The sequence below is a fragment of the Polyergus mexicanus genome, unplaced genomic scaffold, assembly GCF_030449975.1.
Source record: "Polyergus mexicanus isolate NDT 795.1 unplaced genomic scaffold, iyPolMexi1.0 SCAF_17, whole genome shotgun sequence".
NCBI classification, from domain to species: domain Eukaryota; kingdom Metazoa; phylum Arthropoda; class Insecta; order Hymenoptera; family Formicidae; genus Polyergus; species Polyergus mexicanus.
Window position 1 is genome coordinate 2,396,850 of NW_027223337.1, and position 26,304 is coordinate 2,423,153.

The following is a 26,304-nucleotide window of genomic DNA, read 5'->3' on the forward strand; positions in this document are numbered from 1 at the left end:
TGTGATTTTTCCTGAAAATTTGTAAGAAAACGAATTCTGTGCGTGCAACGATAACAAGCACAAAAAACGATATGAAGCATGCAGGAGAATAAACGATGGACCCAGCCGTCCTTTCTTTTTCTTTGAACTCTGAAGTTTGTGACGACATAGCAGAAACTAACGTTACTACATTTATTAATCCCAAGAACGAGGCGGGAAATATAATAATTAATATTTTAATATTTCCCTCTTAAAAATCTAAACATTATTCCCTATTGGGTTCCGATAACTTTCCTAACTAAAAAATCTGTCTCTCATAAAATGGAGCTAATCTATCAGCATGAACAACTTTACTCCTATGCTTATTCGATTTCTAAATACCAAAAACAACATCACTAAATTTTTTCACTATTTTACAGGGTCCTTCCCAATTACTCTGTAATTTAGGAGCCCTTCCTTTAATCCTCCTAGAGTTATAGAACCAAACATTTTGACCAACATCAAAATGAATTTGACGAGCTTTCTGATCATAACGCGCCTTTGATCGAAATGATCTAATATCCAAACGCTGCCGAGTATCTCTATGAATATCCCCCAATTTTTCCTTCAATTCTCTGACATAACTCCCAATCGAAACTTCTTGTCTTAGCACTGGAGGACTTCCTCGTAATAAATCCAACGGTAATCTTAAATCTTGTGCAAAATATAATTCCGCTGGAGAGACACCGGTAGTCTCATGTCTCGAAGAACGATAGGCTAATAAATACATTGGAATCCAATTATCCCAATCTTTCTGATTTTTGGAAATAAATTTTGCCAAATAACTCAGGATTGTCTGATGATGACGTTCAACTTGTCCATCCGATTGAGGATGTAATGCAGTTGTCCTAGTTTTCTTTACCCCTAACAAATATGCCATTTCTTAAAAAATTTTGGACTCAAAACTTTTTCCCTGATCAATGTGGACTTCTAGAGGAACACCATGACGAGAAACAACGTGATTCACAAAAGCTTTTGCCACGGTATCGGCTCTAATATTCTTTAACGGAAGCGCTTCAGCCCATTTTGTAAAACAATCAATCACCACTAATAAATATCGATTTCCTGATGAAGTAGTAGGAAGAGGACCAAGCACGTCCATTTGAACTCTTTCAAATGGAGCTCCTACATTATAAACCTGCAACGGAGATTTCCCTTTTCCAGATGGACCTTTCTTTTCTATACAAACTTTACAAGAGCGGCATCAATCTTCCACATCGTGCTTGCAAGTTGCCCAATAAAAACGTTTTCGAATTTTTTGCAACGTTTTATTTATTCCAAAATGTCCACCGGATGCGGAATCATGGGCCATTTCCAATATCTGATTGATGCCCCTTTTTGGAACAACGATCTGCAAAACAATAGATTTTAAATTCGGAGCCTCCCATTTCTTAAACAAAACTCCATCCTGTAAAATTAAAGCATCCCAACAGGACAAATAAATTTTCGCTGAAATATCTTGAATAGCGATTTCCTGTCGAAGAGGACGCCTTCCAGACTCTTTTACCCGAATAAAAATTGCAATTGTAGGATCCTCTAACAGTTTCCTTCTCCACTCCTCTAAATTATCCCCTCCCAAGACTATTCTGGCAACCAAATTTTCCTTTGATTCAATTTTAACACAATAAGCGCATCCTTCCTCTACGCAAGGTCGTCTCGACAAACCATCAGCATTCTGATGAAGTCGCCCCTTTCGATGAATAATCTCAAATTAATACTGCTGTAATCTTTCTATTCACCGAGCCAGTTGACCTTCCAATTCCTTGAAGGACATTAACCATCGAAGAGAACTATGGTCCGTCCGTATTAGAAATTTCCTTCCATATAAATAATGATGAAAAGATTTCATCGATTCCACAATGGCTAATAATTCTCTTCGCGTCAAACAATAATTTCTTTTCGATTTACTCAAGACTCGACTGAAATAAGCAATGACTTTTTCAGTACCTCCTTGACTTTGCGATAAAACTGCCCCTATTCCATGATTTGAAGTGTCAGTATCCAGAATAAACTCCCCTTGCTCCGTGGGAAAAGATAAAACTGGCGAAGAAGCTAACTTTTGTTTTAACCTTTCAAAAGCTTCTTGACAAGCTTGAGTCCACTCCATTTTAACCTGACTTTCAGTCAGTGTAAACAAAGGTTTTGCTATCAATGAAAACCCTTTTACAAATTTCCTATAGTACGAACAGAACCCTAGAAAACTTCGCACTTGTTTCTTAGTTCGAGGAATAGGCTAATTCTTTACAGCAAAAACTTTTTCGGGATCCGTAGTAATACTCAATTCAGAAACAATATGGCCAAGATATTTTATGTCTTCCTAAAAGAGAACACTTCTTCGGATTAATTTTCAAATTATTTGAACGGAAACGAAGAAAAACCGTCCTCAAATTAATCATCATATCCTCAAATATCTTGCTGAAAACAATAACATCATCTAAATAAACTAAACAAATTTTAAATAAAATTTCTCGCAAAACTCTTTCCATTAACCACTCAAAAGTCGCTGGAGCATTACACAAACCGAATGGCATTACGGTAAACTGCCATAACCCATTTTCTATGGAAAATGCCGTTTTTTCTCTATCCTCAGATCGAACTTTTATCTGCCAGTACCCGCTTTTCAAATCCAGAGTAGAAAACCAAGAATTCCCTGACAAACGATCCAAGATATCTTCAATGCGTGGCAGTGGATAAGAGTCCTTGACTGTAATAGCATTTAATTTCCTGTAATCTACACAAAATCTTAACGGACCGTCCTTTTTCTTTACTAATACTACAGGAGAAACCCACGGACTCCGAGATTCTTCTATCACCCCTTGTGATTTCATTTCTTGAATAATTTGATCTACCTTTCCTATGAGGTGGATAGGAACTCGACGTGGAGCTTGCTTAATAGGCACAGAATCTTTAATTTTAATACTGTGCTCCACAACTCCACAATTCCCTGCAGTAATCTCCTCCGAAAATACATCCTGAAATTCATTTAAGAATTCAGGAAAAATACCTTTCTGCTCAGAATTCAAATTTCTCGAATTCTCCTCAAAAAGTTCCTTCAAAAAAATAGGAACACCTTTTGTTGAATCTATACGAGAACAAGAAAATTCCCCACAATCCTGTCGTACAAAATTTCCGAAATCTGAATCAAAAACTCTTTCCAAATTAATCATCCCAAGGAAATCAGTACCAAGAATACAATCATCCTAAATTTTAGCTACTAACATAGGAACGTCCAAAGAATATTTTCCCAATTCTACTTTTACAACGACTTTATAAGAAATTATTACCGTTTCCCCTGTCGGATACCTTAAATTACAATGATTTTCATCAACCTTCCGACTAAGCCCATCGACCAATCTCTCATTTAAAATAGAAATATCGGAACCCGTATTAATTTTGAACATACAAAATTTTCCGTTAATTTTTCCCCTATAACTAAATAAATTTTTCATAATCTTATTTACAGAAGAACATTTATAAGTCATTTTCGGGGCATTAACTTTGTTAGCCGAACTCGCCCCGAAAAGCTCGACTAAACCTTGTTTTCCTCGCTTCTTAAAGCGGGACATTCCGATCGAAAGTGTCCCTGTGCTCCACATTGCTAACACTCTTTATTCTGCACAAAATTTTTTTGAGCTTTATTAAACTATTTACTTTTCTCAACATTTTTACTTTCTTCCATTTTCTTTGTATTTTTATTATTTTTGTCATACATAAATTTATTTTTTCTATTTTTAAATTTAAAATTATTTCTTTCATCTTCCTTTTTATAAAAACTATTCTCCTATATAACTCTAACTGCCATAGCCCTCTCTATAGCCAATTTTAAAGATGTTACATATTCCAATTGAAGTGTGCGCTTAATAAATCCATCTGATAGCGCCGCGATAAATTGAGCGCAAGCAATTTTATCCCTTACTTCCTGTATACATTCGGAATAAGCAAATCGCGACAATTGTTCTAAATCTGCGCCCAATGTCGCTAAATCCTCTGAATCTTTTTGCTTTCTATTGGAAAACTGGGTGTAATATGTTTGGGCTAAATATCCTTCCCCAAAACGCAATTCTAACCCCGATTTTAACTCTTCAAACTTTAAATCTTCAATTTTAAAAATTCCGTCCAATACGGAACGTGCCTTTCCCCTTAAGCATGATGCCAAAACAACCGTTTTCACCGAATTAGACCATCCATTCGCTCGAGCTATCAGATGGAATTGAGTAAAGAATTCTCGCAAAGGGACACTTCCATCAAAGTTATCGGATTTCAATTTATAACCATTCATTTAAACTCAAATTTCCGTGTTCAGTATGTAAATCATTATTTCTATTATTAACATTTCCGCGCTCAGTGTGCCCCTCTCTATTATCTCTATTACAAGAATGACTTAGCTGGCTATGGCTATCGGTGTTTTCCAGCTGTTGTATCCTCTCCTCCATTCCGCGAAGCATTTCCTCACGCTGTTGCAGCTGCGCCTCATGATCAGCTTGCTGCTGTAACCGTTCCTTTTGGAGCTGCCGAATCTCCCGCAACGCAGATTGGAGTGTGATCGCCTCTAATGTCGGTCCTAACGCTGTCGCTTCTGGAGAAGTTCGTCGCGGAGTCGCAGCTCGTTTCCGCGTCACAACCCTAGATATAAGATCTTGTTGCTGTTCCGACGCCACAGCTCGTTTTGCACTCTCTCAAAATTGTTACTTTGTCCAGTGTTGGGGCCGTTTCTGGTGGTGGAAGTTCGGAGAGGTGAACACGGTGGAACAGCGTATAAATATACACGTTTTTATACTGAGAGAAGCTTATTTAATGCTTGAATTCCTTTGGTTTTTTCTCATTACAATTAATACGTGTTAACGTCTTTGATCACAAGTCGCCATCATGGATCTCTTTGTTCGCTATCGATAATCCTTCCGATCCATACAGTATAGATGGCGCCACTATACTGCGTGTGTCCTTACATATACTAGCGCAAGGACTAACATTCTGCCTCCCTTGAAAGGGAGAGTTTAACCTTTCAACAAATAAATAGTCTATAAGCAAAGAACAGAGTCGTACATCCTTATATAACTAATAAAATTACCATATAATATGTCTTATACTCGGTAATAATACCGATATAACAAAAAAACTCTTAACATAAAGGTCTCAAACAAATTTAACTTAAAATTAAACTTAAATTAATTTGTTGCCTCTTCGTCGATTGGCAAAATACATATTTTAGTTATCGCTCGCTTACATAATCCGCGACTAGTTTGTATTGTGACTATTCGAGTAATTCCATCTATCCCGGGATGTATTTCTACGATTCGTCCCATTAGCCATGTCATAGGACATGTGTTTTCATTTTTTAAGATTATCATTGTTCCCGGGCTTATGTTAACCGATGGTTGTTTCCATTTAACTCGTTGTTGTAACTGCGCGATATATTCTTTGGACCATCTAATCCAAAAATGTTGTTGTATTCGACTGAGTAATTGATAACGCGTCAAACGATTCATCGATAAATCCATAAGATTATGTTCCGGAATCGCGGTTACAGCATCTCCTATCAAAAAATGACCAGGGGTTAAAGATTGCAGGTCTGACGGATCGTTTGACAACGGTGTGAGAGGTCTCGAATTTAAGCAAGCTTCAATTAAAGTCAGTACAGTATATAATTCCTCGAAGCTCAACGGCGTTGTGCCGATAATTTTTCGCATATGAGTTTTTGCCGACTTCACGGCTGCTTCCCACAATCCGCCTATATGAGGTGAATACGGAGGAATAAACTTCCAGCTAATAAACTGTTCTGCTAAATATTCATGTATTCGTTTTTGAGTCGTTCCTTCTAGCAAACAATTTTTAAGTTCTGTGAGCTGATTAATAGCACCTACAAAGGTAGTGCCATTATCCGAATATAAAGTTATACATTTACCTCTTCGCGCAATAAATCGTTTCAGTGCATTAAGAAATGATACCGTACTCAGATCAGACACTAACTCGAAGTGCACCGCCTTTGTGCTAAGACAAATAAAAATCGATAAATACGCTTTGCTTGTTTTATTACGCGATACCTTTATTGTAAATGGACCTGCATAATCCACGCCTGTATATAAAAACGCCCGCGACTGTTGAGTAACTCGTACCGCCGGCAAATTGCCCATTAACTGATTTGCCGTTATCGGTTTTGAACGAAAACATGCTATGCAAGATCTTAATACGCGACGTATTGCTCCTCTGCCCGAAATTGGCCAATAGTTGTTACGCATCATCGCCAAAACAGCTTGTGGTCCCGCATGTAGATTTTTATAGTGTATGTCTCTAATTATCAATTTAGTGAGATGATGTTTATTGGGTAAAATAATGGGGTATTTCTGTGAATATTCTATGGATGCGTTGCAAAGCCTTCCCCCCACACGAATGATACCATCTTCATCCAAGAACGGATGCAGTGCAATTATTTTGCTTTTTGAATGCAATTGCGATTGCGCACGAAGACTATATAACTCTTGTGCAAAACTATGGTCCTGACAGCCTCTGATGAGTATCTTCATGGCATGATCTAATTCTTCTACAGTTATCATCTTCGACTTTGGTAACGTATGTTTCTTACCATTATTTTTGAAACGTAAACAATACGCGACCACTCGCTTTAATCGCGACAATGACGAAAATCTTTCGATAATATTTAGATAACTATTTTCCTTTTCACCATGAACAAATAAATTTATAGTTCGTTTTTCTATTATATCTTCTTGAAGGTTTTCATTGCTAAATGGTACAAATGCTGTATTTCGATGTAAGAATTGTGGACCTTCCCACCAAATTGTTTGATTTTTTAGTTTTTCAGGATTCACTCCTCTGGATAAAAGATCCGCAGGATTGTCTTCTGATCTGACGTGATACCACTGTGCGTCTTTCGTCTCACGTTGTATTTCGGCCACTCTATTTGCTACAAATGTCTTCTATTGCGTAGCTTCTCGCGCTATCCATGATAGTACTATGGTTGAATCGCTCCAATAATATACTTTATGCATTTGTATTGTCAGCGTCCGCAATATATTTTTACCTAATTTGGCCAATAGCGTTGCACCGCATAATTCCAATCTTGGCAGTGATAATTTTTTAATGGGCGCCACTCGCGATTTTGCACATAGTAGCCTAATGGTATATTCCTTTCTTGACGTGGTGCTACGAAGATACAAACAGGCACCATATGCTGTTTCCGACGCATCACAAAATCCGTGCAATTCTATTTCTAATGGGTTGTCACAGAGTATTCTTCTTGGAATTATTAGCTGCTCCATTTCAAAGATCTGTGCTTTCCATTGCACCCACATATCTTTTATGTCTTTTGTAACTTCTTCATCCCAGTTACATTTTGATTGCCATAGCATTTGTATGAGTATTTTAATTTGTATGATTATCGGACCTAATAGTCCTAGTGGATCATATACTTGTGCTATGATAGCTAATATGTTGCGCTTCGTAGGTTTATTTTCCTCAATATTTATTTTGATGTAATATTGAAAAACGTCAACTGTAGTATTCCACAAAAGGCCTAAAATTTTATTTGATTCGCTCAACTTAATTGATCTATCTTTATCATCCATTTGATCGCATATTTCAGGTACGTTTGATATCCATTTCCTTAACTCGAATTTGGCGGAATCTAGTATGTATATAATTTCCTGTTTCAATTGCTTAAGTGCGTTCACTGTGTCCGCTCCTGTTAATAGGTCGTCTACATAGAAGTCTTTCATTATTACTTCATCAGCATTTTTGAATTTATGCATCATCTGCTGTGCTATTTCTTGTAAGCATCTAATTGCTAAAAAGGGTGATCTTGACATGCCATATGTGATCGTGTTGAGTTCAAATATTTGTATGGGCGCCTTTCTATCCCATCTCCACAAAATACGTTGCAGTTTGCGATCTTCTTTCTTTATCATGATTTGGCGATACATTTTAGTTATGTCAGCTGCCATCGCGTATTTATGTTGCCGTAAACGTATAATTATGTTGATTAAACCTTCTTGAATAATTGGGCCTACCATGAGTATGTCATTTAAGGATTTTTTAGAGGTAGTCTTACACGATGCGTCAAACACCACTCTTACCTTCGTGGTTGTACTCTCTTCCTTTGTTACTGCATGATGAGGAATGTAATAAGCTGGTTTATCTAATTTTACGTCAGCCTTCATCTCTGTCATGTGCCCAAGTTTCAAATATTCTGCCATAAATCCATGATAATGCACCTTTAATTCCGGTTGCCTCTCTAACCTTCTCTCTAATGACTTTAATCGCCTTTCTGCTATGTCTAATGATTCTCCTAACTCTTCTGCTCTACCCTTTAGCGGTAACTGTATTGCGAAGCGACCCTCTTCGTCTCTATTGTGAGTAAGAATAAAATGTTCCTCACATTGTGTCTCCTCATTTGATCGATGTACTACTGGCTCTACTTCTTCAATTTCCCAAAATTTTTCCAATTGTTGGTGTAACACGGTATTGATTAAAACCCCGCAATATGATCCATTGTCCCGTGGCTTCACGTCTTCGATATGCAACGGGCCTGAAATTATCCATCCGAATAATGTTTCCTGTAAAATGGGAGTATTTTTTGCTCGTCGAATTTGCCTGCTGCCCAATAACTCCCAAAAAATGGATGCGCCTAATAGTACGTCTATCTTCCCAGGAGAAGAGAATGTCGGGTCAGCTAATGTTATGTTGAGTGGTATATCTAATTTGTCTTCGTCAATATTACCCATTGGCAAGCGCTCAGTTATTCTATTAATTATTAACAGAGGAATTTTAAATTGACATGCATTTATTCGAGATTCAATGGTCGCATGGACTCTTTGAACAGCTTTAACAGGAGTATTACTAATACCCGTAATCGTAGTGCTGATAGTTTCTTGTTTTAGATTTAACCTTTCACTTAAATCTTTCGTTATAAAATTGGATTGCGATCCATTATCTAGAAGCGCACGACATTCGTGTACGGTTCCATAAGCGTCGCGAATGTAAATAATAGCGGTAGCGAGAAGAATCTGACTAGTTCCCCGAATACTACAATGATTGAGAACCGTGGCTGACTCCTTCGACCTTGACCCAACATCTAACTGTGATGTCTGATTATTATTATGAATGGATTGCACTTCGAGTTTATCTGATCTTTCGATATTAATTAAATCAATTCTATGTAATAGAGTATTATGATTACCTTTACATGTTTTGCAATTAGAAGATTTGCAATTTTGCCCATGAAATCTTTTAAAACACTTTATGCATAAACGTTTCTTTTTTACCTCTGCTATCCTGTCCTTTATCGACATTTTAAGGAATACCTGACAATCTTGTAAACCATGATTGCCGGAACATATCACGCACGATGAATCGCTTGAGGTTACATAGGCTTGCGTTACATTTTTATGACAGCCTGGAATGTATTTACCATCCTTCCGATGGTGATTTGCGTTCGCAATCTGCGAATTTTGATTTGCCCGATTTACCGCTTCTAAAAATGCGCTGCGATTAATAAGATAATCTATAAATTCGGTTAATGTAGGAAACTGTTCTATTGTCGATCGTTTGGATTCCCATTCTCGACGAGATCCCTTGTCAATCTTTGGTAAAAGAATGTGTATGATTATTGTACTCCAGCTCTCTACAGGTTGCCCGAGTTTTATCAGATATTGTGTATATTGTGAAATATTATCTACTAATACTCTAAGATCTGCATGTGACTCTTTAATGATGGCCGGAATATCAAGTAACATCTGAATAAGATATTGCACAATTAATCGTTTATTTTCAAATCGCTGCTTCAACAAATTCCATGCTGTTACGTAATTATCATTTGTGATCTCTAATGAATTAATAACCTTCGCAGCCTCACCCGTCAAAGCCGATCTTAAATAATGTAATTTTTGTACATTAGGTAATGAAATATTTGAAGCGATGAGCGACTCGAACAAATCACGAAAAGGAATCCAACGTTCGTAATTTCCATCGAATTTTGGCAAGTCAATATTAGGTAATTTTACCATCGGACGAACTACCAACTGTTCTTCGTGTACAATAGGTTGCGCATTCGCATGAACAATTTGAGGAGCGGGCATCTGTACAGTCATAGATAGTCTTCGCGCTTTAGTAATTAATTCATGATACGCATCTTCAAAATTAGATCTTTCTGTTTGTTGCGCGTCGGAATCATCTATGTCTTCAATTTTATTTTGAATTGCGTCGAATTCTATCCATAATTGTTCTGCCTTTTCTAACCTACTATTCAATTCTACTGTTTTTTCAGGTTCATCTTCCAGTTTTGCAATAAAATTTTTAAAGGTAGTGAGTCTCGCCCGGACTCTACCACGTTGTCTAATTAACTGTGGCAATTGTTCCATTATCGCTCTCTAATACTTAATACTGATACAATATTTAATGACAAGCTCGTTATTATATTTAATTTCAGGTCACTATTTATTTCTTAATATGTACCGTAATATTTAACGCAATATTTATACGTAACCTTCTTAGAATACCTTCCTGATCCAGTCTTCGTGAGAAAAGGACGGCAATAACTCGCTTGGATGCGAGAGAGAGAGAGCCACACGTAGTCCGTGCGGGAGAAGGACGGCGTAGTCTGCTTGCGTGCCAAAAGAGAGCCGCGCGTAGTCCGTGCGGGAGAAGGACGGCCTGCCTCGCTTGTGTGCGAGAGAGAGCGTCTGGCGTAGTCCGTGCGGGAGAAGGACGGCGTATCTCGCTTGTGTGCGAGAGAGAGAGAGCCGCACGTTGTCCGCGCGGAAGAAGGACGGCGTGTCTCGCTTGTGTGCGAGAGAGAGCGTCTGGCGTAGTCCGTGCGGGAGAAGGACGGCGTATCTCGCTTGTGTGCGAGAGAGAGAGAGCCGCACGTTGTCCGCGCGGAAGAAGGACGGCGTGTCTCGCTTGGCTAATTATTTAGCTCAATTTAGCTCAATTTCACTTAGCTGTGACGACTGTGAAGACCGGGCTGACGAATGATGCTGATCTCGTGTTCACGTAATGGCGATTCTTCCTACGCAGCATTCTACATTCTTGCTTACAGAATCCGGCTCGAAGGACCAATGTTGGGGCCGTTTCTGGTGGTGGAAGTTCGGAGAGGTGAACACGGTGGAACAACGTATAAATATACACGTTTTTATACTGAGAGAAGCTTATTTAATGCTTGAATTCCTTTGGTTTTTTCTCACTACAATTATTACGTGTTAACGTCTTTGATCACAAGTCGCCATCATGGATCTCTTTGTTCGCTATCGATAATCCTTCCGATCCATACAGTATAGATGGCGTCACTATACTGCGTGTGTCCTTACATATACTAGCGCAAGGATTAACATCCAGCTATATCCCGGACGAATGTTGCGGCCGCGGATTAGAATCGAGATAAATCGAATCACGCAAGACACAACCGGCACTCACACTCTGTGTCGTAAATAAGAACTCTTAGTTATGAAAGAACAAGAACTTTAATGAAACAGAGCTATATAACTATTCACAGAAATAGAGAACAGAGAATGTCGTTAATAATCTTAAACACGTCCGCGCGGATTGACATCCGTCACGAAACTCTTATGGCGACCGAAAATAATATGTCCGCCGTTGTTTAACAGCGAACTCCCCGGCAACGTGCTTAGAAACGATCTCTCAAAGACGAGCATAATCCAGGGATGCAACAATATATATATATATATATATATATATATATATATATATATAAATTATACAATATATAGAAAAAGTTTATATAACACTAACATAATAATCTTAAATTGCAATAATATTTAATACAGTAATCATTGTAACATTACATAATAACACACATATGATATGTTTCAATTATATGTTATATAAGTTGTAACGCGGTCACCTTGCTTGACGTTCGGATCGGCTCGTCAGTCTCCGGGTTCGAGAGGAGAGGAGACTCAAGCTTACGAGAACACAGTATAGGTAGAAAAGATAGTTTATTTAGATAGAGATAGATATGTACAGAGTACCGTGTAGGGCCAGGCGATGTCGGTCAGCGTGCGGTAGACAGAGAGCTGGTGTCAGGCGCGGGGCGGTGTGCAGCGGACGTGCAAAGCGACCGGCGCAAAGCGGTAAGCGGCGAGAAACGCAAGGCGGCACGCGGCGGTAGCGCAAAGTGGACGCGCCTTAATCTCTACGGCGCGGTTTTATTTACAGGCAAGCTTAAGATTACGGCGCGGTTATAACTAGCAGGCTTATTTCTAGCGGACTTATTATTAACAGGCTTATTACTACGGCGCGGTTAGAACTAGCGGGCTTATAGCTAACGGGCTTAAGACTACGGCGCGATATCTACAGGCGACTTATCAACTATGGTCAGGCTAGGTAGTTCGGTATTGCCGGCAGGCCCGAGTGTCACGTCGAGTCCGGCCTTGGCAACGGAAACCGGCGAAACCCGGTAGGGCTGAGCGAAAACTCAGCCCGGATTGGTGGTAGGAGCCGGCGAAACCCGACAGGGCTAAGTGAAACCTTAGCCCGAGGAGCGGTGACAGGAGTCGGCGAAACCCGACTGGGCTAAGTGAAACCTTAGCCCGAGGAGGTAGTAGGTACTGGTCAGGTCGGTGTCGGGAGCTGGATGTCGGGACAGGATCTGGTCCCGATCAGTGATGCCAGAAACGGGTCCCGCGGCTCACGGGTCAGCAATGGAAGGGATAACGCACACAAGCGCGAACCGCGTACATGTGCGTTCTGCGCAGCGCAGAGCGCACATGTACGCGGTTCGCGCTTGTGTGCGTTATCCCTTCCATTGCTGACCCGTGAGCCGCGGGACCCGTTTCTGGCATCACTGGTCCCGATGTCTCGGCCGGCGGGGCTTATATACCCGGCCGGCGTCCCCCACTGGGCGTCGTCGGTCCGGCGGTAGAAATCGGTACCGCGTGGGGACCCCGAACGAGAGAGATAGAGCGTGCCGAGATCGGGAGCGCATGCCAAGCGAGATAGCGCACCTAGCGCGAGCGGGACGGTGCGTGTGGCATGCGAGCGAGCGAGAGAGCGTGCGCGGTGGTCGTGCAAACAGGATAGACGGAGCAGGATAGAGTAAGCGAGGCGGACGTAGGTATCTATATATATATATCTCGCCGTAGTAACGGCCCTGCCGTTACAAAGTAACTTATATTATATTATTTGTTACTGCCATGTTATATTATTGCAACAAATAGTGTTTACTGAGTAATAAGTCAAAAAATTTCAAAATTTCGTTATAAAAACATTTTTATAGAAACATTTGACAAAAAATATTTCGACTAAAACTGAGTTTTTTTTCATAGAATCCAAAAATGTATTAGGTGTACAACTTTGCTTCCGCCGTTTTTTTTCCGAAATTCGAGGCTTTATTGTAAAAAACTGGTTATATGTCTTTGAGGCGTTTTGAAATTGCTTGTTGAGTCACTCCCAATGATCGTGTCAATTCTTTTTGACTTTGACTCGAGTCTTCATTAAGTAATACCTCCAATTCTGCATCTTCGAAAACCTTTTCTTCTCCACCGCTATACCGGTCTTCGACGTGAAAATCACCGTTCTTGAAGCGTTGAAACCACTCACGACACGTTCTTTCACTAATAGCGGCTTCACCATAAATATTTGAGAGCATTCGATGAGCCTCAGCCGCAGATTTCTTCATATTGAAGCAGAAAATTAAAATCTCCCGCAAATGACGAGAATTTGGCTCGTAAACTGACATTTTCAATCGAGAATAACTTTATGCTGTAGACACAAATCGACTAATGTTTCTATGGGGTTATGTTCATAGATGCCCAAGTTTATCGCATGACGTCTATGATCTATTTATTTCGACCACTACTTACCGCTAAAGCCATCTATAGGAAAACGGCGGAAGCAAAGTTGTACACTTAATAATTTTGTAGGTGTTCCTATTTTAAATTTTAAAATTTTAAAATCTTTAAAATCGATGGCATAGTTTTCGAGATATCAAGCTGTTAAGAGGATGCCGGAGCGAAGGGCGAACTCCGACGGGTAAACGCCCTCATCTAAGTGTAACTAAAAGTGTCGGTATATTACCAACGCTTTATAGTTACATTACCGATATCATTATGTAGAGTAATGGAGTCAAGGATATGTGCATACTTTGGAAAGAACAATAAAATATAAGCTTTTCGTATTGTGTTAAATATATAGAGACAGAAAATATGTTGAATTTCTACTCTATTTCTGTTTTATCGTCTCGTAGAAGCAACGACTTTACATAGATATCTGTTTGTGTCGCATAAATATTTTGAATACAAATCTATAATATTGCTCATATATTATCTCTTTTGATTTTATCATAGTATATATATATAATATATATATTTTTTCTGTCTCTACATATTTAACACAATGCTAAAAGCTTATATTTTATTGTTTTTTTCCATATATATATGATACATATACTTAGCAAACATCAAATAATATCTGCCATAAACCATAGATGTAACATGTGCACTTTAATTATATACACGTAATATGTATAACAATCATATCTTGATTTGCTGGATTACAATTTATGCAATACAGTTCGAGAAAATTGAACTAAATATATTATAATATTTTAAAAGATATTATATATGGATATAAATATATTATACATATAATTTTGAATATGATGATAAATTTTTATCATCGATAGTATATCGGTATAATTGATATGACTGAGGACTCATGAGTAATATATAAACTTCTTCACTGTAAAAGTGAATGTTTATATATTCTTATGACATAAGTATGTATATACTTAAAATTACATTTATATAAATATTAATATAAATATTTATAAATGCAAACACATAAATACTCTGTCCGCAAAACATTGCAACAAAATTTTATGATTGTTACAATATTTTGGATATTTATAATATATAAAGGGCTCCTTCATCGGCAATTTTTGTGAGAACGCAACCAAAATATTTTATTTATTATTTTCATATCTGCGATTATAATTTGCAAACAAGATTGAGGCATCTTTTTTCTGGCCAACATTGTTACGAGTATCAGGATAGATTTTTTTAATCATAATTTCTTATCACTTTAAAAAAAGCAGCAGTATATTGCTTCCTATAATATTACGAAACCGTTTCCTCATACTCGAGTATATAAAGATCTTTACATCCTTGGAATATTTTTTCTCATAAGGATTGCCTCCTAATAACGAAGATGTATATATTTTCTCTCTTTAGCTACCAACTTGTATATACACAGTCTGATAGACTATTATATACGCGAAATTTGGTGCCATTAAAAAAAGAAAAAAATACAGGAATTATAATAATAATTTCTTCCAATAATTTGTAAGCTTTTATTACCATATATGATTGGTTGCAATCATATGAAGGAATACCAGATATTGCACACTTAGTCTTTCAAAAACGGAAGTTTCTTTAAATTCTGGAATAATTGTTTTTAATAACCAGAATATTCATGCACAAACCGGAAATGATATGAAATATTTTTTAAACCAACCAGCAGACGAATAAAAATCGCCTCTGGGATAAAACATATTTTTAATAACCAGAGTGCACATGCAAACCGGTTCTGGAATAAAATATTTTTGAAACCAACCAGCACACGAATAAAAATCGCCTCTGGGATAAAATATTTTTTTTAACCAGAGCGCACATGCAAACCGCTTCTAGAATAAAATATTTTTAAATCATCCAGCACACGAATAAAAATCGCCTCTGGGATAAAACATATTTTTAATAACCAGAGCGCACATGCAAACCGCTTCTGGAATAAACTATTTCTTAAACCAACCAGCACACGAATAAAAATCGCCTCTGGGATAAAATATTTTTTTAATAACCATAGCGCACATGCAAACCGCTTCTGGAATAAAATATTTTTTAAACCAACCAGCGCACGAATAAAAATCGCCTCTGGGACAAAATGTTATTTTTTTAATAATCAGAGCACACATTCAAATCGCATCTAGTGTGAAATATTTCTTAAAACAAGTAGTTCACGATTAAAAATCGCCTCTAGAATAAAATGTTATTTTTTTAATAAGCAGAGCGCACATACAAATCGTTTTTGGTGGGAAATATTTCTTTCGACAACCAGTTCACGAATTGATCGCTTCTGGGATACATTCTTCAACCAAAGAGTACATGCAAAACGTTTTTGGTGGGAAATATTTCTTTCGACAACCAGTTCACGAATTGATCGCTTCTGGGAAATATTCTTCAACCAAAGCACACATACAAAACGCATTTGGTGGGAAATATTTCTTTCAAAAACTAGCTCATGAAATGATCGCCTCTGGCTAACTAATTACTGTGACACAACTACTATTGCAAAATAAATATAATCAATTTTCAGTGAAATATACAAATAAGCAAAAGATTAATTATATTTTAATAAATTTGAAGTTACTATTACATATGCACAAACATAAACACACATGTAGATAATATATAACACACATATAATATGCTCGGATAAAAAAGAGATGGACAGAGAAAAATGGACAAAGAGAGAAAAGATATGAGTGTAACTGAGCAAGTATCTGTACAAGTGCTAAAAGTAAGAAAAAAAAAGGAAATAGTTATATCTTTTCCTGTAGCAATACTTTATGCTCACTAATGTTTAGTGACTGATGTGAATTATCTATCGATACATCGCTTCACAGCCGTTTTACTCTTCCTTTTTTTTTGCCCATTAGTGTCCATTTATTTATAATAAAAATAATATATAAGTATTAAATACTATGTGCATCATATATGCATCATGTATGTTTATGTGTATACAGTCATTCTAAATTCCATTTGAAGATCAATTTTATATATTATATTATAATTTTTTATATAAAAATCTTTATGTTGTTTTCTATTTAGGAATTGCTTTAAAGATATAATTAAAAAAAAAGAAATTTGGAATATTATATTTTTACATAATATTACATTATCATATTTATATTTTTGTGTAGACTGTATGGAAATAAAATTAAATAATATTTACAACATATTAGTATATAGTATACGTTAAAACAATTCCTTCTAAAATTATGGTATATAAATATAACTAACTTTTTGACTCTTATTTTTTTTAAAGAAATCTGCGGGCAAGCGTCTCTCGAAAGTTTTATTTTCGTCCCAGTATGTGGGGGGACACACTACTAAAACCACACTACAAAAACATAATACTCGTTTTTGTAATTCAAAGCGTTATAACGCGTTATAACAGTTGAGCGTATTTCTGCGGTAATCTCTTGTTACGCGTATGTACACACACGCGCGATTGAGTATCTGCCGCGCACTGATATGATCGCGTGTGCCTGCCTGCATGTGTGTGTGCATGGTACAGTCGACTTATTCCTCGAAATATACATACATACATACTTACATACATGCATGCTACAAATATCGCGTAATAATAAAAACAAATGTGCATCTTTATAAACGAATATTTTCTAACCCAATAAAAAAATTATTTTCATATTGATTAAAATTAATTCGATATATAAAACTATTATTCATAAATATTCTACGACAAAAATTAAATTTCTAAATTTCCGCTTTAAAAAAAATTTGTGCCAAAAAAAAAACAAATAATCGTTTAAAAAAATACATTGTAAATAATTTTCTTAAAAACAATTTTTTTTTATACTAATTGATTTGTCTCATTATTCTGTACATAGAAGTATTACGGTAAGATTATCAAAAACTAAATATTTTACGAGATATTTAATTTTTTATATCAAAATATGTCAGATTATAATATATAAAATAACTCAAAAAGTACTTAATAAAAAAATACTTTATTATAGTGTTTTGGAAAGCTCTTGATGTCAGCTACAAGAATACTAAATAAAAAATGGGGGTTCCTATTTAAGATTTTAAAGTTGACCTTCACATGACCTTCAAATGATTTTCCAAGGTCAAATCATTGTCACCATCTTATGGCCCCCTTGAAGCCACACAACTTTTGTTTGAAACATTTTTCGATTTAACGCAGTGTTTCTGAGATATTTGAGTGGGTCCTTTAAAATGGGTATATATACAGGGTGTCCTGGAACTATTGTACTTCCTTTTAATGATAGATTCCTTAGAACAGTGCTTGGAGATAGTTTGTCTATTAGTAATATATTATATATGTTATAATAATACATACATACATATATATATATATATATATACCCAGTAAGCAATTTGATAACAAATTGTTGCCAAATTGGCATCAAATTCGCTCAAAACTTGGTAACAAATCCAGTGCCATCTGTGTCCGCATTAAGCTTGTGTTTTGGTGACAAAGCTTGTTGACATAACCTGACAGCAAATTGACGGCAAAAACCGAGCAAAGCTTGACATGATTTGACGTCAAATTGATGGCAAAAATCGACCAAGATCTGCGCAAGACAATCTGATAGCAGATTGTCAGCAAAAACCGAACAAATTCTGCAGCTTTTGGCCATTCATATAAAAGTATATATTTAAATAGATTTAAAGCCTTAACCCTAAGTAACAAAATGATGATAAGTTTTGGTCATAAAATGACCATTAGATAATTAGACATTATATAAAATCATATATTAATATGTTAAAACATATAGGTAAATTCAAATAACTTAATTTATAAAATTAAAGATCTTTTTGGACAGAAATTGTTTGAATAAGTGAAAATCAAACAATTATCTGTCCGATTTGCAAAAAATCAATTCAATATCTGAATTTCCTGTATAAGAATTGTGTCAAAAATTGAACTGATAGAAATATATATATTATAATATTATTAGCATTTTGTAGGTTTTATATACACTCATGACAAGAATTTGAATACGGGTATAGATAATGAATAAAGCGCCGCATAGCGATAAGCGACTGAACTATTTTATAACACTTTGTAATAAGCTGCAGATTTTGTTCGGTTTTTGCTGCCAATTTGCCATCAGATTGCGCACTCTAGATCCTGCTCAGTTTTTGCCGACAATCTGATGTCAGTCATGTCAGCAAGCTTTGCTCGGTTTCTGCCGCCAATTTGCTGTGTAGTTATGTTAGCAAGCTTTGCTTGATTCTTGCCAGCAATCTGCCAGCTTAATCGGTAATAACAACTCTTGTACCAAATTTGTAGCCTTTTTGCTGACAATAATTTGTAGCAAGCACTTGGCAATATCTGTTAGAACAGACCTGGCTGACTGGGTATATATATATATATATATATATTACTATAACATATATAATATATTACTAATAGATAAATTAATATATTATATAATATATATATTACTATAACATATGTAATATATTACTAATAGACAGATTATCTGGCAAAGCAAATTTAAATGACGATTTGACGGCAGGTACAATCTCAGCATAGTTTTTAGATCGGTACGCTCCATAGCGTTACGTGCGCGATCGTTGGCTTGGCTGTCGAGCCTCGAGTGATAGTGGGGTGACCGTAGGCGTTGCTTCATATATCGGCCCGCAAAAGGACAACTATCTCCGAGCCCTGCTTTAAAACATTTCAAGACAAAAATCCTAATACATAAATCTCTCTCAAGGCTATAATAGTTTTTAAACGAAAAGCGATTATATCTTATAATGGCAGAGCTGAGATTTTGCACGCTCAGGCATGGCGAAATAGTAAACACCTTCATGGTAACTTTAATCGATCACTTTAACAGGTTGTAAGTTGAAACATGTCGGAAATTTTTACTTGAATCATTTTTAAGATACCTTTACTCATATAACACAGAACATTGCAATTATGCAGTTGCAATTATGCATTGCAATTATGCAATTATTGCAGTAATGTTACAATCTTGCAAGTTGCAATGTGATATTGTTGAGACGTTATTGGAACATGTAATTGTAATATTTCATGAGAATGTTACAGCCACATTCTAAAAACATTACGAGAAACAATTTTCGATAATCGTTACTTCGTTCGTTTACCATCATGCGGCGCACGTTGCGTTATCTATCCCGCAATTAAGTTTTAATCACAAGATGGTTGTATAAAACTTTCAAAGAGTGACTAATAAGATTAAAAGTATAATAACTATTTTGATCACTATAATTTGTCTTATACGATCCCAACACAGGAAATTCAGATATTGAACTGATTGTTCAGAAATCAGACAAATAAGTCCGAAAAAGTTAAAATTATCCATTGTCTATTTAAGATGTAAAATAAAGTTTGATATTTATATAAATAAAATTGTAACTTTTATGGATTAAATTATTTAATCATTACCAATTTCTTAAACATGTAAATTATTTATAAAATAGCGATGTTAATAGATAACAGATAATTGTTTAATAGTTTCCATTTCTATATAAAACAAAAAATTTGATAATAATTTTTTAATATGCAAAATGCTTTAAATGTAATACATAAACTTTGAGAATATATACTGGGTGGCCCATTTTAATCCATGTCTCTCGATGTCAGCTACAAGAATACTAAATAAAAAATGGAGGTTTCTATTTAAGATTTTAAAGTTGACCTTCACATGACCTTCAAATGATTTTCCAAGGTCAAATCATTGTCACCATCTTATGGCCCCCTTGAAGCCACACAACTTTTGTTTGAAACATTTTTCTCTTCCGGGCTTGGTTTTTGAGATATTCGACTGGATGGATTAAAATGGGCCACCCAATATATAAAGACATCCAACAGAGACGAAAAAAAACTCGTGGTAATTGCGGAAGTTCGCAATAAATGCACAAATCTCTTTTTCTTATTTTTCTTTTGGATGTCCTTATATATTCAAAGTTTACCTATTAAATTTGAAGCGTTTTGCATATTTATAGCATCGTATTTCAATATTACAAATACATTGCACCGTAACATTACTGTAGTCTTACATTGTAATATTTCTAAGGGTGGACATTTTAACGTTGTCGCAGGCTTGCAGTAACATTGCAGAAACATTTCGCAACTTCTATGCAATATTATAATGTTTCAATGTAAGGTCTATTATAGCCCAAAACGGCTATACCTTAATTAGTATAATTATTAATTATTAAATATTATTTAACATACGTCTTCCGACTATAACTCGAAGCCGAGGAAGATGTATAGAGTTACAAGCGCAATCGCTGATGAAGCGAGCCACGCGTGGAGACCACGCGATCACGAGACTCGAAGAACGACGTGCCGGAAATGCAAGCAAAGAATTTACGTAGCTTACACCTGGGTTTTTTCCAGCCGAAAACGAGCGACACGACCATTTATGGTCCTGTCGCTGAACGATCCCCTCCGAAAACTAATCGAAAAGGAGGTAATAAAACTACCTGTCTCGAACGAGCGCAAGGCAGTCCTAATCGTAAAATCTCACGAAGCAATTATATAATTATACAATTATACAGCACAGTCAAATTTGATAAAAAGCAACCACGAGACGGACAATTGTAATCGTTTTAATAATAACGAACCCAGTTGATTTCGCGACGGCAGGCATGCGAAGCAATTCTATACCGCGATAAGCCGAGTTGAAGTGCGAGAAAGAAAAGAAGATTTAAAGCTAATGTGTCTGAATAAACGACTTTTATTCTAATACGATTACATATTTAATGAAAACGGCGAGAAGACCCAGTATGATCCTGAGCTCCTAAATTCCAATTGGCCAAAAATCCCAACAAAATCTCTGTACCTCCATGGAGGCGCAACAAAATTGGTGGCAGTGGTGGGATGTGCCAAGGGATCGCCAGCCAACTCGCCAAATAAAGATCTGTAAAAATCCAAAAGAGTAAATAACAGGCACGCCAGTAAACAAGTTGAAGCTGACGGATGCAAGCAGAAGCAACATATACGGACAACACAAGCAGTACGAGAATCAGAACCAAGCAACTGAAACTCAAGTAGGAACGCCAGTGTCCAAGAACCAACGCCGACCTACGACATCTCTAAGGACGACGCATCGCCGCCGGGCAACGACCGCCGTATGACGAGCATCAGTAACCTACTAACCCAATGAGCGAACATGCAAGCCGTCTTATTACTGTAAGTCCGTAATATATGTATAATTGCATGAATGTCGGAAGGTTCTAACGTATCGAAACCGATAGCAAACCGATCGTGATTATTAAGCGAACCAGCGCAACGAGCAATTAACCTGTCTAACACCGCAAAAAAATTTTGGTAACGCGCAAAGAAATTTTGAAACTTAATACTCGAGCGAAAGCGAGCCCGAGTTACTGATTGTCACCAAACGCAAATTTCCGTTTAATAGTCTCGACAAAAGCCTATTACCGTGTGATACGACTGACCTCACTGACCACACTCAACGCGAGACTAGATAAACGACACCGTTTATTAGTAGAACTCCAAGTAACATGACTTTAAGATGCAAATTCTCGCTAACTTCTTACGAGAGCGACCAGTTTGATCTGGAAGAAATTTACCGTCAACAAGAAAATAATATGGCCCAATCGCAAAATCCGCACGAACGTACTCCCGCAAATCCGCCGCAAAGCGCGGTAGACGAGGAAATAGAAAATATGCGATGATCTATTCGCCAGATGGATTGTAATATAGCGGAGGCAGATCGCACGCCGTCTTCCGAAATAAGCCGCGAAGAGATTACACACATCTCATTCACATTTTAAATAAAATACGCACGGAAATTAATTCATTAAGCAGACGAGTGACGCGACTAGAAAGCGCGAACGCACAATTATCGTCATACAGATAATCACAGAGAAGATAATAACGATGAGTTGGAAACAACATACGGGCGAACAGGACGTGATATCAGAAATCGACGAAGCGTTGCCCTGAATTATCTGCCGTTAAAGGAAGCAAGAGTGATATTACGTTATTCAGAACATAAATCCCGCGGACGAAGAATTGTTAATTCAAGCAATCTTATATACAAAATTAAAAAGAAAAGCGATGCTGGATTTTAAGACGCGAGATATTGAAATGTTCAACGAATTAAAACAGCAATCGAAACTTGTTATCAGTTTAAACAAAGTACTACACGTTTACAAATGGAGTTCAATTCATTAAGACAAAAATTAATTGAAACCGCGTACGCTTTTGGGCAACGCGTTGAGTTACTAGCAATGAAATTGTACGATTCTATGATTGAAGGAGAAGAGAACTCCTCATTATCAAAACGCACAATCCAACACACGATTAAAAAACAGGCGTTAATAAACTTCCAAATCGGATTACGCGACGAATTAAAAGTAGTCGTACGCACGTAACAATATACAACGCGCCAAGAAACGATAACGAGCGCGAGCGCTGAAGAAAAACTTGTCGGCAAAAACAAGCAACTTTTCGAATAAAAATAAAGACGAATAGAGTAATTCGCGACAAATTCGAAGTTCGACTCCAAAATGCTTTAAATGTGGAAAAGACGGACATTACGGGCGCGATTGTCGAAATAATCGATACGCACTTCCTAAACCGGAAAATTTTTCGCGGGTAAATGCAATAAATAAATATTGCAAACATTGTAAAAAATCCAGGCACATTCGTGATGAATGCTGCAGTTTGAACGAAAACCGAAAACTAATACAAATAAAATAAAAGACGGAAAAAACGCGAAAAAATACACGTGACCAAAAGAATCTGCGACTACAAAAACGAGATTCCGAGTCCGACAGTAACAACAGCAAAAACGATAATAGCTAAAAGAAAACAACCGCGACCTGCATCCGAATATTAAAGATATGCCGAGCACACAGAAGAAGACAGATTTACTGTTAATAGCATTACCCATACCAGCAAAGGACGAAAAAGTACGGATGTTATACGATTCAGGATCGACCATCTCGTTAATAAAATTAAAACGATTAAAAAACGACCCCCTTATATAAGAGGATAAAATCGCGCTCACCGGCATAACCGGACACAAAGTAAACACAATAGGAAAAATGTACGCCACAATTAAAGTAGATAGACAAAAATTAGAACATGCATTTTGCGTAGTAAAGGATGACATTCCAGTCGAATACGAAGGGATTCTAGGGATCGATTTCCTTCGACAACATTCAGTATCTTGCGATTACAAACAAAATCAATTAAATATAGGAAATGCCGTATTAAAATTCCATTCGTTTAACAAAATAATTCTAAAACCGCGCATTGAAACCATTGTAAAAGCAGCAACCAATCAAAATCAGATAGAAATAGTACGAATAAAAGAAACATCTCCAGAAATCTATATCGGAAATTACCTAGTAGAATCAAAAGATCACGCATGCCCCGTTAGTGTAATGAATACGACTGATACAGAAGTCGAAATACAGACGACATATGTTATTCTCGAAGATGTAGAATATGACCGCGAATCCGAAATACACACCATACAAACGAGAAAAAATTCTAAACCTACTTCCTCACGATATTCGCAAATTTGATAACTACTACGAACATAGCATCTAAATTCAGAAGAAAAACAGGCACTGTTACGGATATGCGAAAAATATTACGATACGTTCCAGATGGATGGAGAACCACTGACATGCACTGCGACGGTAGAGCACGTGATAAACACGCGCGCTGATACCTCACCGGTAAACACGAGACCGTATCGCCTTCTGAAAAGGCATAAAACGAATGTAAATAAACAAGTACAAGAAATGTTAAAAAACGGCATAATCTGAACCAGCGCGAGTCAATGGAACGCACTCCTATTTATGGTACCGAAAAAGGCCGTTGCAACTGGAAAACCAAAACTCGGAATAGTGGTCGATTATCGGAAGCTAAATGATTTAACGATAGGCGACTCATTTCCACTGCCCAACATCACCGATATATTGGACCAGTTTGGAAACACGCCAAATATTTTACTATCTTAGATTTGGCATCAGGATATCACCAGATATCAATGACCGAACAAGATAAAAATAAAACAGAATTTTCAACGTCCTACGGACATTATAAGTTTAATAGAATGCCGTTCGGACTAAAGAATGCGCCAACATTCCAGCGATTAATGAATTCAATTTTGACAGAAATACAAGGATTAAAATGTCTAGTTTATCTGGATGACATCGTTATATATGGATCAAGCCTAGAGGACCACAACAAACGACTCCAGGAAGTACTACAGAGATTTCGAAAAAATAATCTAAAATTACAGCCGGATAACTGCGAATTTTTACGCAAAGAAGTGATTTATTTAAGTCACATTATTTCGGAGAATGGAATATTTCCGGATCCATCAAAATTAACGGCAATAAAAGAATTTTCGACACGGAAGAAAGTGAAAGATGTACAATCTTTCATAGAACTAGCCGGATATAACAGAAAATTTATGGAAGATTTCTCAAGAATAGCCAAGCCACTGACTAAATTAACGAAGAAAACAGAAAAATTTGAGTAGACAATGGAACTGCAAAATGTTTTTGAAAAATTAAAAGAAAAATTAATGACAGCAACCGTGCTAAAATATCCAGACTTTATTCAAGAATTTATAGTGACCACCGATGCCTCCGACTATGCTATCGGAGCAGTATTGTCACAAGGAAAAGTAGGCAATGACCGGCCAATTGCTTACGCTAGCAGAGTTTTATCGCGGGTGGGGCAGAATTATAATACAACAGAGAAAGAATTATTAGCAATTGTATGGGCTATAAAATATTTTAGGCCATATGTATACGGTATGAAATTCAAAATCGTAACCGATCATAAACCATTAATCTGATTATTTAATGTAAACGATCCTGGATCGAGATTGATCTGATGGAGATTAAAACCCCAAGAATATGATTATGAAATCATTCATAAAGCCGGACGAGCGAATGCGAATGCCGATGCACTGAGCCACAATGTACAAAGAGACGCACATGAAATAGAAGAGGAGCGAGAAGTCCTCGCAATAGAGGAAGAGATGAACTCCGACGAAGAGAAATAATATACGGAGGAAGAGAAAAAACAGATATTATACGAATATCACGATGTATCCACAGGAGGATATCAAGGAGCGAACAATAAAAAGAATCCGCCTAAATCATGATTGGCACGGATTAACAAAAGACGTCAAAAAATACATATCAAAATACGAATTTTTCAAAAAAATAAATTATTGCGAAAAAATAAAGTACCGTTTATAATTACGGACACACCGACAAAACCTTTCGAAAAATGCGCGTTAGATATCGTAGGACCGTTAACAATAACTACCAACGGAAATAAATATCTGTTAACATTTCAACACAATTTAACGAAATTCAATAAAGCGATATCGATTCCAAATCAAGAAGCGAACACGGTCAGTAAAGAATTTGTTACAAAAATTGTTCTTGAAGACGGAATTCCGAAAAAAATTTTAACAAATCAAGGCACAAATTTCCTAAGCAAAATATT

The 26,304-nt window shown here is 36.7% G+C and overlaps 1 protein-coding gene across 3 annotated transcripts in view; it reads left to right on the top strand.

The window, feature by feature from the left end:
- Nucleotides 1-26,304, top strand: part of LOC138940489 (intraflagellar transport protein 81 homolog) — a 97,560-nt gene that overhangs the window by 38,423 nt on the left and 32,833 nt on the right. The gene's annotated exons all lie outside the window — the stretch shown is intronic.